The 10924-nt window shown below is 38.9% G+C and overlaps 1 long non-coding RNA gene across 1 annotated transcript in view; it reads right to left on the bottom strand.

Moving 5' to 3' along the window:
• Nucleotides 1-5806: 5806 nt before the first annotated feature.
• Nucleotides 5807-10924, bottom strand: part of LOC101935029 (uncharacterized) — a 41663-nt gene continuing 36545 nt past the window's right edge. Inside the window, exon 3 of the long non-coding RNA XR_256779.5 lies at nucleotides 5807-10395. This is a non-coding gene — a long non-coding RNA (uncharacterized LOC101935029). The remainder of the gene's footprint in view (nucleotides 10396-10924) is intronic.

Genomic DNA, 10924 nt, shown 5'->3' with positions numbered 1-10924 from the left:
AGGAATGTCAGCTCACACTGACTCAAGCTTAAGACTCTCAGGATCTTTAAAAAAGCTGTATATTTCAAAATGTCATAGTCATCATCATCATCATCATGATACTCATATGGGGGCAATACACCAAATGGGCCCCAACCTGTTCCCTTTGACATTAGCAAAACTCACATTGGATTCAGTGGGAGCAAGATAAAGCCTTGAATCATAGAAACGTAGGGCTGGAAGGGATCTTGAGAGGTCACCTAGTCCAGCCTCCTGTGCTGTGAAAGTAGCATGTCAGGGATAGTGTAGGTTGCTTGTCTAACCTGTTCTTAAAAACTCCCAATGACAGGATTCCACATCCTCTGTTGGAAGTCTAGTCCAGAGTTTAACTACTCTTGTAGTTAGAAAGTTTTTCCTAATATCTAACCTACATCTGTGCTTCAGATTAAGCCCAGGACTTCTTGTCATACCTTCAGTGGACATGGAAAACAATTGATCGCAGTCCTTCACGTATTTGAAGACTGTTATCAGGTTCCCCCTCAGTTTTTTTTAAATCAAGACTAAACATGTCCAGTTTTTTTAACCTTTCCTCATAAATCAGGTTTATAAAACCTTTTCTCATTTTTGTTGCTCTCCTCTGAACTCTCTCTAATTTATCCATATTGCTCCTAAAGTGTGGGGCCCAGAATTGGCTCCAGCTGAGCCCTCACCAATGCCAAGTACAACATAACAATTACCTCCTGTGTCTTACATACGACACTCCTGCTAATATACCCCAAGTTGATATTTGCATTTTTTGCAGTGATCCACTATCATCCCTGATCCTTTTCAGCAGTACTACCACCTAGACTGTTATCCCCCATTTTGTGGTTGTGCATTTGATTTTTCCTTCCTAAGTGTAGAATTTTGCACTTGTCTTTGTTGAATTTTATCTTGTTGATTTCAGATCAATTCTCTAATTTGTCAGAATTGTTTTGAATTCTAATCCTGTCCTCCAAAGTGCTAAGCAACAAATCCAACCTCACACTAAATGTAAAATAAAATTATACAGTTAATATCTGTTTGTCTGCCTTCTTATCTGTCCAAGTTTTTACACCATGGCATCTGATCACTTTACAAACAGATATATTAAATTCTAACTTGAAGTCTGCCACTAGACTTGAGTTTTCTCTTCTTTCCCTCTTTCCAACAGAAGGACAATTTTTTCCGGAAGTTGTTCTATCAAATGTTCATAGTTTGGGGAAATTTGCTATGAAAGCTGAAGGAACTTCTACCACTGCTGTGTTACATTGCTAAACTATTATTGAGGTTGCTTAACAGAGCTGCCGTGCTGCATTTGCTAGAGTCCAGGGGACTAGAATCTACATTGCAATACAATGGAGAAATTGTTGAATATTAAGAAATCAATACAAATCTCCTAAATGAGACTTAATCAGACTAATGTTCAATTCATATGCTACTATATCCTCTATGTCTATGGGAAATTATAGCCCATTTTCCTATACTCCTTGAATAATAGCCTATATTGAATGTACAATAACCAGAATGCTCAAATCTCTCTTAGAGAGGATATGGGCAAATAGTAAACCAACTACACATCTTTTGGTTGCGTCTAGTGTTGGAGTTGTATTAAATCCTAAATCATAGCAAATACATTTCAAGTATTGTTTAATGCCATTAGAAAGAATGCATATGTAGCTGGTGGAAACTCTGGGCACTAGATGTTTTGTGGACCAAGGGTTTGGTGGGATTCAAGCAAGAATTAGGCATTGATATGTATAGTGCAACAGTGAGAATATCCACAGTTGCATTAGATAGGATTGAAATATATTAGAAGGCATACGAACCCTTGTTCTGCATGACAGAAGACATCCTCTAGCTCAAAGATCATTGTAAAGATATCATTCCATAACTGACCACCTTGTGTTTTCTTGTACTTTTCCTGAAACATCTGGTTCTTGGCACTGTGAGTCAAGATACTGGACTAGATGAATCTATGTCTGATCCAGTATGGCAATTTTAGTGTCCCTATGTTCTAATCAAAAGCCTTTTAATTACGTTTTAGGCGACATTCCAATAGAACTCACTCGTTCTAAAGAATGATATATATTCTGAATACTAACAATAGCAAATAAAATATATATCAATTGGAGTCAGAGACAATCTTTCTTTAATTGTCTCAGTTGAAATGGAATATATGATGAAATTGTTATTGTACTCTGATGTTTTGTCTCAAGCCTTCTTAGAAGTGGTCCAGCAGCTTGTTTGGCCCCATGAATTGCAGGATAATCCTTGCCTCTTGAGCGTGATCTAAATCTCAGTAAAGCTAATGGAAAGACACAGTCGGCTTTGAACTAGGCCCTGTGAAGAGAAATTGTACAAGAAGATATTTTCCATGCAATATATTATTAATAAACAAATAAAAACAATTAAGTGCGTTTCAGTGAAGTCCAGCAATATTATGCTCTTTACAAAAACTGCATGTTTTAAAAAGAATCCCCCAAATTAGACTGTCGTTGACCAGTTGCAGAATTCAGTCAGTTCCGCACCACTCATAAATCCTCCTTGCTCACTAGTTACATTGCCACCCAACCTTAACTTTGTCCTTAACATTTGAAAAAATCCATGCAGAAGGAGATTACTGGAAATTGATCTCTTGAATAGAAAATGGAATTTGATCATCTTCTAGCAATTTGTTATTTTGACTTTTGTGTGTACTTGCAAGATTAACACTGGGTGGGCAGTGTAAATCAGATAGGTGACACTGGACAGTGAAGCCTTACAGGAGGATCGTTAGCCATTCATTTCTAGACAGTCTAAGGTTTTTTGAAAGGTGTAGGATTTTTGTAAAGAAAGTTGAGTATAGCTGGACTCCACTGAAACACATTTTCATTCTTAATTCTTTTTTTAGCAAAATATGTGATGTAGGAATTTTCGTGCTTTTTAATGAGTGCCAAAAATTTAAAAATGGGCTGGCATATAAGGTTCATGGCAGTCCTGCTCTCACACATCTTATGTGTCCTAACAAAGCAAGACGTCTCTCCTGCAGCAGGACTAAAAGACACTTCTCCTCAGCAAGGCCATGAAAGCAAAACAAATGTGGTGTTTCTAGGCCAAGCCATTTTTTAGATATGATGAGCCAAAACAAGTTAAAAATATTTTTAAAAGGTCCATTTTCAAAACATTATAATTTAAAAGCTCTTTTTCTGATTTTTACCTTGCTTCCCAGAAAAGCTCTATTCTGGAACAAAATCAAGTGTGCAAAATTTCAGGAAGTTGAGGAGTTAGTGAATTGGGTCACCTGCTTCATTTTTAACTAGTGCCATTCCTTAGTAAATTCTAATTGTCATTCAGAATTGTTCTATACTTGTTATGGAAAATATTATTCATACAAATACCAAATGCTGATTGTTTTGCATGGATTGGAATTACATTATTGCACTTTTTCTTTCTAAAGAAAAATGTCAGTAAATAAGAAGCTTTATAAAAAGCCATTCTGTGTTTATAAATGTAAATATAGAACTACACCCCTTTCCTACCATCAGAAATCCTCAACTCATCTCCATCTTCTTTTTCTTGCCTCCGGCCATATCTCCCAATTTAGGCTCATCCTTTACATCCAACCTCTCCTCTTCTGTGCTCTCCCGGCCCACATATTCTTCCTTTCTCAGGGTTCCCCCATGCAGCTTCCCACTTCCAGCTGGTGAGATACTTTTCTATTCATTCTTCAAATCCTTGGTTGGAAAGGATGTGGTAGTAGAACTAAAGAATGATCTGAGTATTTGTGGGTATGTCTCTGCAGCAAAGAAAAATCTGCAACCAGCCCATGCCAGTCGACTCAGGCTCATGGGGTAGGAGGGTCCGACAGCTAGGGCTCCAGACTGAGCCTGGAAGTCTATACAGCAATTAAACAGCCTCACAGCCTGAGCCTTGCGGGCCCGAGTCAGTTGGCACAGGCCAATCACGGGTGTCTAGTTGCTGTGTACGCATACGGGGCCCTCCACTCTGTGGATCAGTACTTGAATATCACGCTGACATTGGAGTGACTGACCTGGAGAAGTACCCCACATGCTGTCTGTCAAGAACTACTTAATCTAGGGCTCCATTGTCTGCTATGTCCAGCTGCAGGCAGATGAGGTTGATACCCAGCTGCTCCAGGATGCTGCCCGCAAGGAGGCCATGAAGCAGAAGCAGTGATATTCTTATTTCAGGATTTACTCTTGCCAACCTTTTAGCTATCCCCCACCCTGTTTCATTTCATCTGCTCCCTCTGCTGCAGCTCCTAAAGACTCAACCCTGATCCACAACCTTTTAGCTCCCACTCCGTGATCTCCTTAGACGTGTTGAAGCCACGAGGCTTTGACTTTACATTTGTCATTGTCTTCTCCTTGTCTCATTTCCCACAATTTGATAGCTGCCTCAGTATTGTTGGGTTCCTCTTCATTCCTTGCCGCTATTTCCAGCCTCCTCCTCTTCCTGCTTTCCCCCGCCTCTGAAATCCACTGTATCTGGCTCTTCTCCCATCTGGCCCCCCCCCCCAGGTGGCTCTATCTACCATCCCTAAGTCTCTTTTCTCCTGTTTCCCTGACTTTGATCACTGCCTCATTTTCCATCTCATCTTGGGTGACTTTGGTTTGTTTTCAGGTGAGAGAGAGAAACCAACAGTTAAATCAGATTTTTTTTTTCAAATTTGGCTGGGAAAGACAGAGAAATTTACTCCCAGGCTAAACTCAAATGTGCTGTATTTCAGTTTGCATGGGACTTTTACCCTCATGTAAAAATAAACAATCAAAAGTAGCACTGTTGTTCTAAATGGCAGAGACAGAGGGGATAAAAGATGCACAACTACTATTGGATCTATTGGTGCATGGGTATTCTTGGATGTCAGAGCACAAAGGACAAATTGTACAGAATGAAAATTATGAACCAATCACTTACTGTTTGACAGCCATCCTGCAGTCTTATACAGTCATAAGGTGGAGACACTATGTCTGTGACATAAATGTACTGTTTCAGTTGTATTAGGGACATTCTTGCAATGGAAAAAACTATTTAATGAATGAAAGGTCAAAGTGCTTATCTTTGAAAGGTCAAAGAAATGCTTATCTAGATGTCTTTTATTAATTCTATAGAAAGGGACAATTCATCAGCAACATGGCCTAAACAGTTAACTTTAACACAATGAAAAAGGTTTTGTGACATATACCAGTGTCTTTGTTAATTGAGTTTCTTTTGGGGTTATGAATGACACCTTATGTCTAGAAAAATCCTTGAGCAATGTAGCATCTTAATAAAATGTACTTCAACTCCCAAAGTCAAAGCAAACCTCAGGGGATGAACCACAACAAAGAAAGAGTTGTACAAAATCCCCCTAAACTGAAAATGAAGAATTTTTCACAGCCCAAATATTCATTTTAATACAATGCTTGATGGGAATAGCACATTTGAAACTATACACATGCATGAATGCAGATTATATCTTCATTAGAGGTTGAAAGTGGGTGGAACTATGATTATAGGTGGGTGGGTTTATCACGATGGCTCTATGAACAATAACTTAATTGAAAAACTTGACTCTACGTTCATCCAATCAGGGAACAGAAATAATAGCATAAGATCTATGTGTCCAATCAGAATTCACAAACACAGCTTGAATTTTGGGTTTTGAATATCCAGTACAACAAACAGCTCAGGATCAAATGGAGCACCTTGGTCCATACTGTGCCATCAACTGTTAGGCAGAACTCACCATTGATTTCAAAGAGGAGTTTTAATCTAAAAATGTATGGCACAATATGGCTTAATGAGAACAAATTGACACAAAAGAGTACATGAGTAATTTATTTTGAACCTCTTAGAGAAACAAGGTGGAGGTAAAAATACAATGAACCCATTCTGAATCCCCTAGAAAACTTCAGAAGATGTGAAAGGTAAATACAGTATTACATCATCTATAATTTTTTTCTTTAGTAATAGGTATATTTTAAAAAGTAAGAAATAGTTTTCTAAGGTGAACTAGGCAGTATATTTGTTTTCTTTTAGTTTTGCAGCTGCAAGAGAAAGTTTTGTTCATTTTCTGTCAATTCTAGGAGACAGGGATGATGGCTTCACAGAAGGGCCTATAAAGGGAGGAAGTGTAGCCAAGTGTAGAGCACTAGATTGATAGTCATGAGATGGAAATTGTATTCTTGGCTCTGCTATTGACCTGTTCTGTGATACTGGGCAAGTCATTTAGTCCATTTTTAAAAACTTGGGATCCTACAATTAGAGTCTTAAATTTATATTAACTTCAATGGGAGGTGCAGATGCACAGCACCTCTTAAAATCAGACAACTAGATATAGGTTCTACCTTTAAGTTAAAGACTCTACCTTTAGACCAACATTTTCAAATGTATGTGCTTAAACTTCTGTGCTTCCATTTATTCATATGTAAATGGAGCATAATAACTCTTGCTTACCTGTGTAAGACCTACACGTTAAAAACACCGACTGAGTGCTAATTAAAAAAAATTATAATAAAAAATTAAAAACAGAAGACTGTCAGAAAATGAACAAATAAAAATGTGATCTTTAAAAATCTAAGTAGAAAATAAATGCACAATAGATCTATGTAAATAAAATGTGCAAAAACATATATAGATATTTATTACTACCTTTAAAATTCTTTCATAGTTATTACAAATTTTGGGTTCTATCTTGCTATCAGTTGTTATGCAGAAATCCCATTAGCTTTTGTGGGAGTTCCACATGTGACATGCTGGCAAGACATGGCCCTAAGAAAATTAAGCAAATTTTCCACACCTGCAAAGTTGCCTGTGTATTATACATCATGTGCAGATCATCAGCTAGTGTAAATTGACTCCAATGGAGCAACACTGAAGCTGAAGCTCCTGCAATGCCTTTGAGAAATGTTCTTTTGAAAACATAGACAGATAAATGAACACTGCATACCATTTCAGTCTTCCCTGCACCTTGCAGTAGAAAGTAAGTGGAACATATAGGAAAACTACTTGGTTTGAAAACTTATAACTGAAATATCATGGATTTAAAGAGATGCAGTCTGGTATATCCTTCAATGATTTAACACACATTTTCTCATGACAATGATTCTTCTTCATACACTGAAGTTTTCAGTTAATGAAAACTGTTAGGTTTCTTTACTTTCTCTTACTGTCACTAATGTTATCTTTCTGTAACAGTAAACAAAAAACAGAGGCACAAGTCTCTTTTGCAGTTTTATTTCAAGCTGTATGGAGATTACAAGGCCAAGTTTAGAAGTGAATCTAAGGAAGTTTAAATAGGTGTAATTTATGAACTGGTGAGGCAAGCAGTATGTGTAAGTTACATCAATTTAGCTTTTCATGAGAGCATCAGCTCCTGAGGCCAGTGACCGGTTGTGATGTTAATAGTTCATATATATTATATATTTGATGATAATTAGGTGCTGAACTCTGAAACCACTTACTCATGCCAGTAGCCCTTCCTACAATCCTAATGCTGGAACTATTCATGTAAGGGTTTGCTGGATCAGATCCCTATATCAGGATAAAATATTAATACAGTGTGAATGAAGAATCAAATACTTCCTTATTCTTAAATGAGATTATAGTTTTTATTAGTAGCATTAACACGGATAGTTATTTATAACATATCACACTAAGTTGTGGCATCACACTGTATATGTAAAATGTTCTCATCACATTCACATTTGGTCACATGACAGCTGTTCAGATTATTCTGCACACGTCTGGAAAAAACTTTAAAACATTGATATGGAGCCAAAATATGCAGGGAGACAAGCAAATTGCCAACTGTAGCTTTTTTTGCCAGCAGCTTCCTTAGTCAAGCAAATCAAGCACCACTATATCAGCACTAGAATCAGACAGTTTGAGATTCTGCTGCCATTTTAAAACTTTCCCTAAGCAATGACACTGTAGTGGAAAATCCCCAGCTCAGAGGTGGTGATAGAGGAAAAGTAATCATTTACCTGTCACCCTGTATACTTGTAACCAGAATAAGCTTTCCAAGTACACAAGGCTTCCATTAGAAAATTCACATGTGAAAAGGCTCAGAAAAGTACAAAGTCACACAAGAGGCTTAAAAATGAGACTGTATGTTTTTTTTTATCAAGCCCTGTAGCTCCAAATGACTGCCCTCACATCACTTTGCCACATCAACAGCCCTTGTTAGCACCAACACCCATTTCCCTATGTGGAGCAGCAGAAAGGAGGGCTCACCATATGATTCACCCTCTCTCTGCCCTCTGCATGAATGGTATCAGGCCCTCCATGGCAGTCTGGACACACAGGGAAAGGGCTTTGGCCAGGCAGCATGGGGTGAGGTCAGGGCATAGCTAGCTGCTCCATAGTCCTGTGGCTACGTGGCATAAACACCATGTTAAAAGAGTTGCATGCTGTATAGAACAGCATTAAGTTCCTTGCTGCACCCTGTGACCCTTCCCCCCACTGAGGGTCACAGAGCACAGCTGTGTCCTGGAAGCTAAGAGCAGCATGGCCCTGCCTCTAGCTATGTTACCAGTGCTTGGGTTGTTTTAGAGGAGTACAGTGGGAGAATCTCTGCATGCATCCAGCCAGATACCGCAGAGCATATGTGAAGGTTTCCAGTGGATCCCTTCTCAAAGCTTTTTTCAGGCTGCAGACTGCCCCTGCCCTACTGCTTCTGGTCCTGCTGTGAAAGTGGTAGTATGCCTTCCACACAATGACTGTTTTAGAGTTGCATAATTTATTGGTTAGTTTCCTCTCTTCCATACACGTTCACATGGGAGTGGGAGATAGAGCCCTTATATCCAGGAATGAAGCCACAGATTTCGTTCCTGGGTATACAGTTCCAAACGGTACATAACATAAAAGCTCATCTGCTTAACAACATAGATCATTGTGAACTCATCACTCTGGTGGTCTGCTCTTTACACTGGCTCCCCATTCAATACAGAGTTCAGTTCAGTGTTTCTGTCGTGATATTCAAAACCTTCCATAGGGTTGGCCCTAACTACCTGAGTGGTTGCTATTCCTGCCATTAGCATGACATCCCGCAACAGCTATGTTCCACTGGAACCATGAAACTGTCAACCAATAGGGGAAGGCTCATGAGTGGAGGAGAATTTTCAAAGGATCTGGATCTAGACTATGAAAGAAGAAATAGGAATGAACATAGGACTCTAAATGCAAAAGCACCTTTCTTTGACTTCAATTCTGTGAGGAAGAACTAGTTTCACTGCAAAATTAACTTGAGTTATAACTTGAGTCTTGTCCACACACAAAAACCATTGATGCTTTAACTAAAGTTGACTGGCCCATCCAGGGTGAATGGCTAAGCTCAAGTTAGCACAACTCATCAGCTGCTCACATGACTACTCTGTATGATACACACAAGTGAGTGATAGTGTGGACACAGCAGCTTGACTCTCACTCAAGCTAGGCTAACTGGAGAGAAGTAACTTGAGTGTAGATAATCTGAGTTAACTCTGCAGTAAACACATACCCATAAATTCTACAAATACTACACCTGCTTTTGCAAGTATCAACAAACAAATAAGCCTATATATTAATCAAATAATTTCTCCTCCAGGCTGGGAAGGAGAAAAGAGAGAGAGAAATTTCTGTTGTTTGGTGGATGCTCACGTGGGGGGACATATAAGACCTAGTTAGAGAGAGAGAGAGAGAACACAATTTTGTTCTTTTAGTCAATATTAATATGGTAGACACAGTGCAACACTTTTTCAAAACATGGTCCCTAATCACATCTGCACAAATATGCATGCACAGTTGCTATATTTGTGCTTGCAAATTCTGTTATTAGGCAAAGAAATACAGCAAATAAGCATGCAAGTATCTGCATTTGAAAAATTTGCATACACATAGTTACAGCTAGGTTAAGGCCAGCTGAAAATCTGGCCCAGTAAGCATGATATTGAGCAGCTGTTTTGCAGTTAAATGTTCTCCAGTATATATTATGCCATTGCCAGTGCACCATGGAAAAGAGGAACAGGTGATCCATGTCAGTAGGTCTGACTGGTTATTAAAGTGATGATTAGTAATTTGCAAGTGATTTATGACATGACAGTTCCTTCAAAGCTTCACATTTCAATCAGTTCAATCACATTAATGGGCATGACTGTTTAATTAACATGCTAAAGATAGGCGTGAATAGTTTAGCTCATCAAAGGCTTCACACCCTTTGCTTGTCACTGTGGTATGTGCCGTGCAGCTGTGTGCCAGAGTCTGTGAGAGGCCAATGTTCAGGTCTAGCTGTTGTCCAAAGCCACTACATTTCTCCATTCCAAGCAACAATTCCACCGTCTGTTTTGGCTTTGTCAAATGTAACCAATGCTTTATCCTCATCTGATGTAGTAACGTCAGCTCACAGGCTCATATCACTCTTTAGGGACTCACGTTCTACAATTAAAAGACCAGCTGTAATCATCAATCACAATTCAAACAGCATTAGCACAGGTGACTGAACTTCTCTCCCAACTTGACAGTAGGCTGTGGATGATTGGACCTTGGATACAGTTTACATGCTCCCAGGTATTTGTTCAGGAATCCCTTTCTTGAAACAACAGTCTTCAGAAGTGCCTTGCCAAATTAACAGGTGTAACAATAAGACCTATGTTTGTATTAGTCGTGTCATAATTAGAACCTTTAATATCTTGTATATTACTGACAAATAACCACTTTGCTTGCTTGGTGTGGTTAGGGGAAACATTTCTAGACAGGTTGAAGAGCATTAGAACCACTGTGCCAGAGAGGCTCAGGCAGAGAAAAAACAGAATTATTACAAAAACAATAGGCATTATGGGCTCCATCCTGCCACGCCCTGGGCACTCCTGTGGTGTGCTGAGTGCCCTTAACTCCCATTGACTTATGTGAGAATTGAGAGTCATCAGCATCTCAAAGAAGTGTTCAACACCTTACAGGATAGGCT

Source organism: Chrysemys picta, chromosome 6, assembly GCF_011386835.1.
Source record: "Chrysemys picta bellii isolate R12L10 chromosome 6, ASM1138683v2, whole genome shotgun sequence".
In the NCBI taxonomy this organism is placed as follows: Eukaryota; Metazoa; Chordata; order Testudines; family Emydidae; genus Chrysemys; species Chrysemys picta.
The sequence above is the reverse complement of the archived record's forward strand: the minus strand, read 5'-3'. Positions and strand labels throughout refer to the sequence as shown.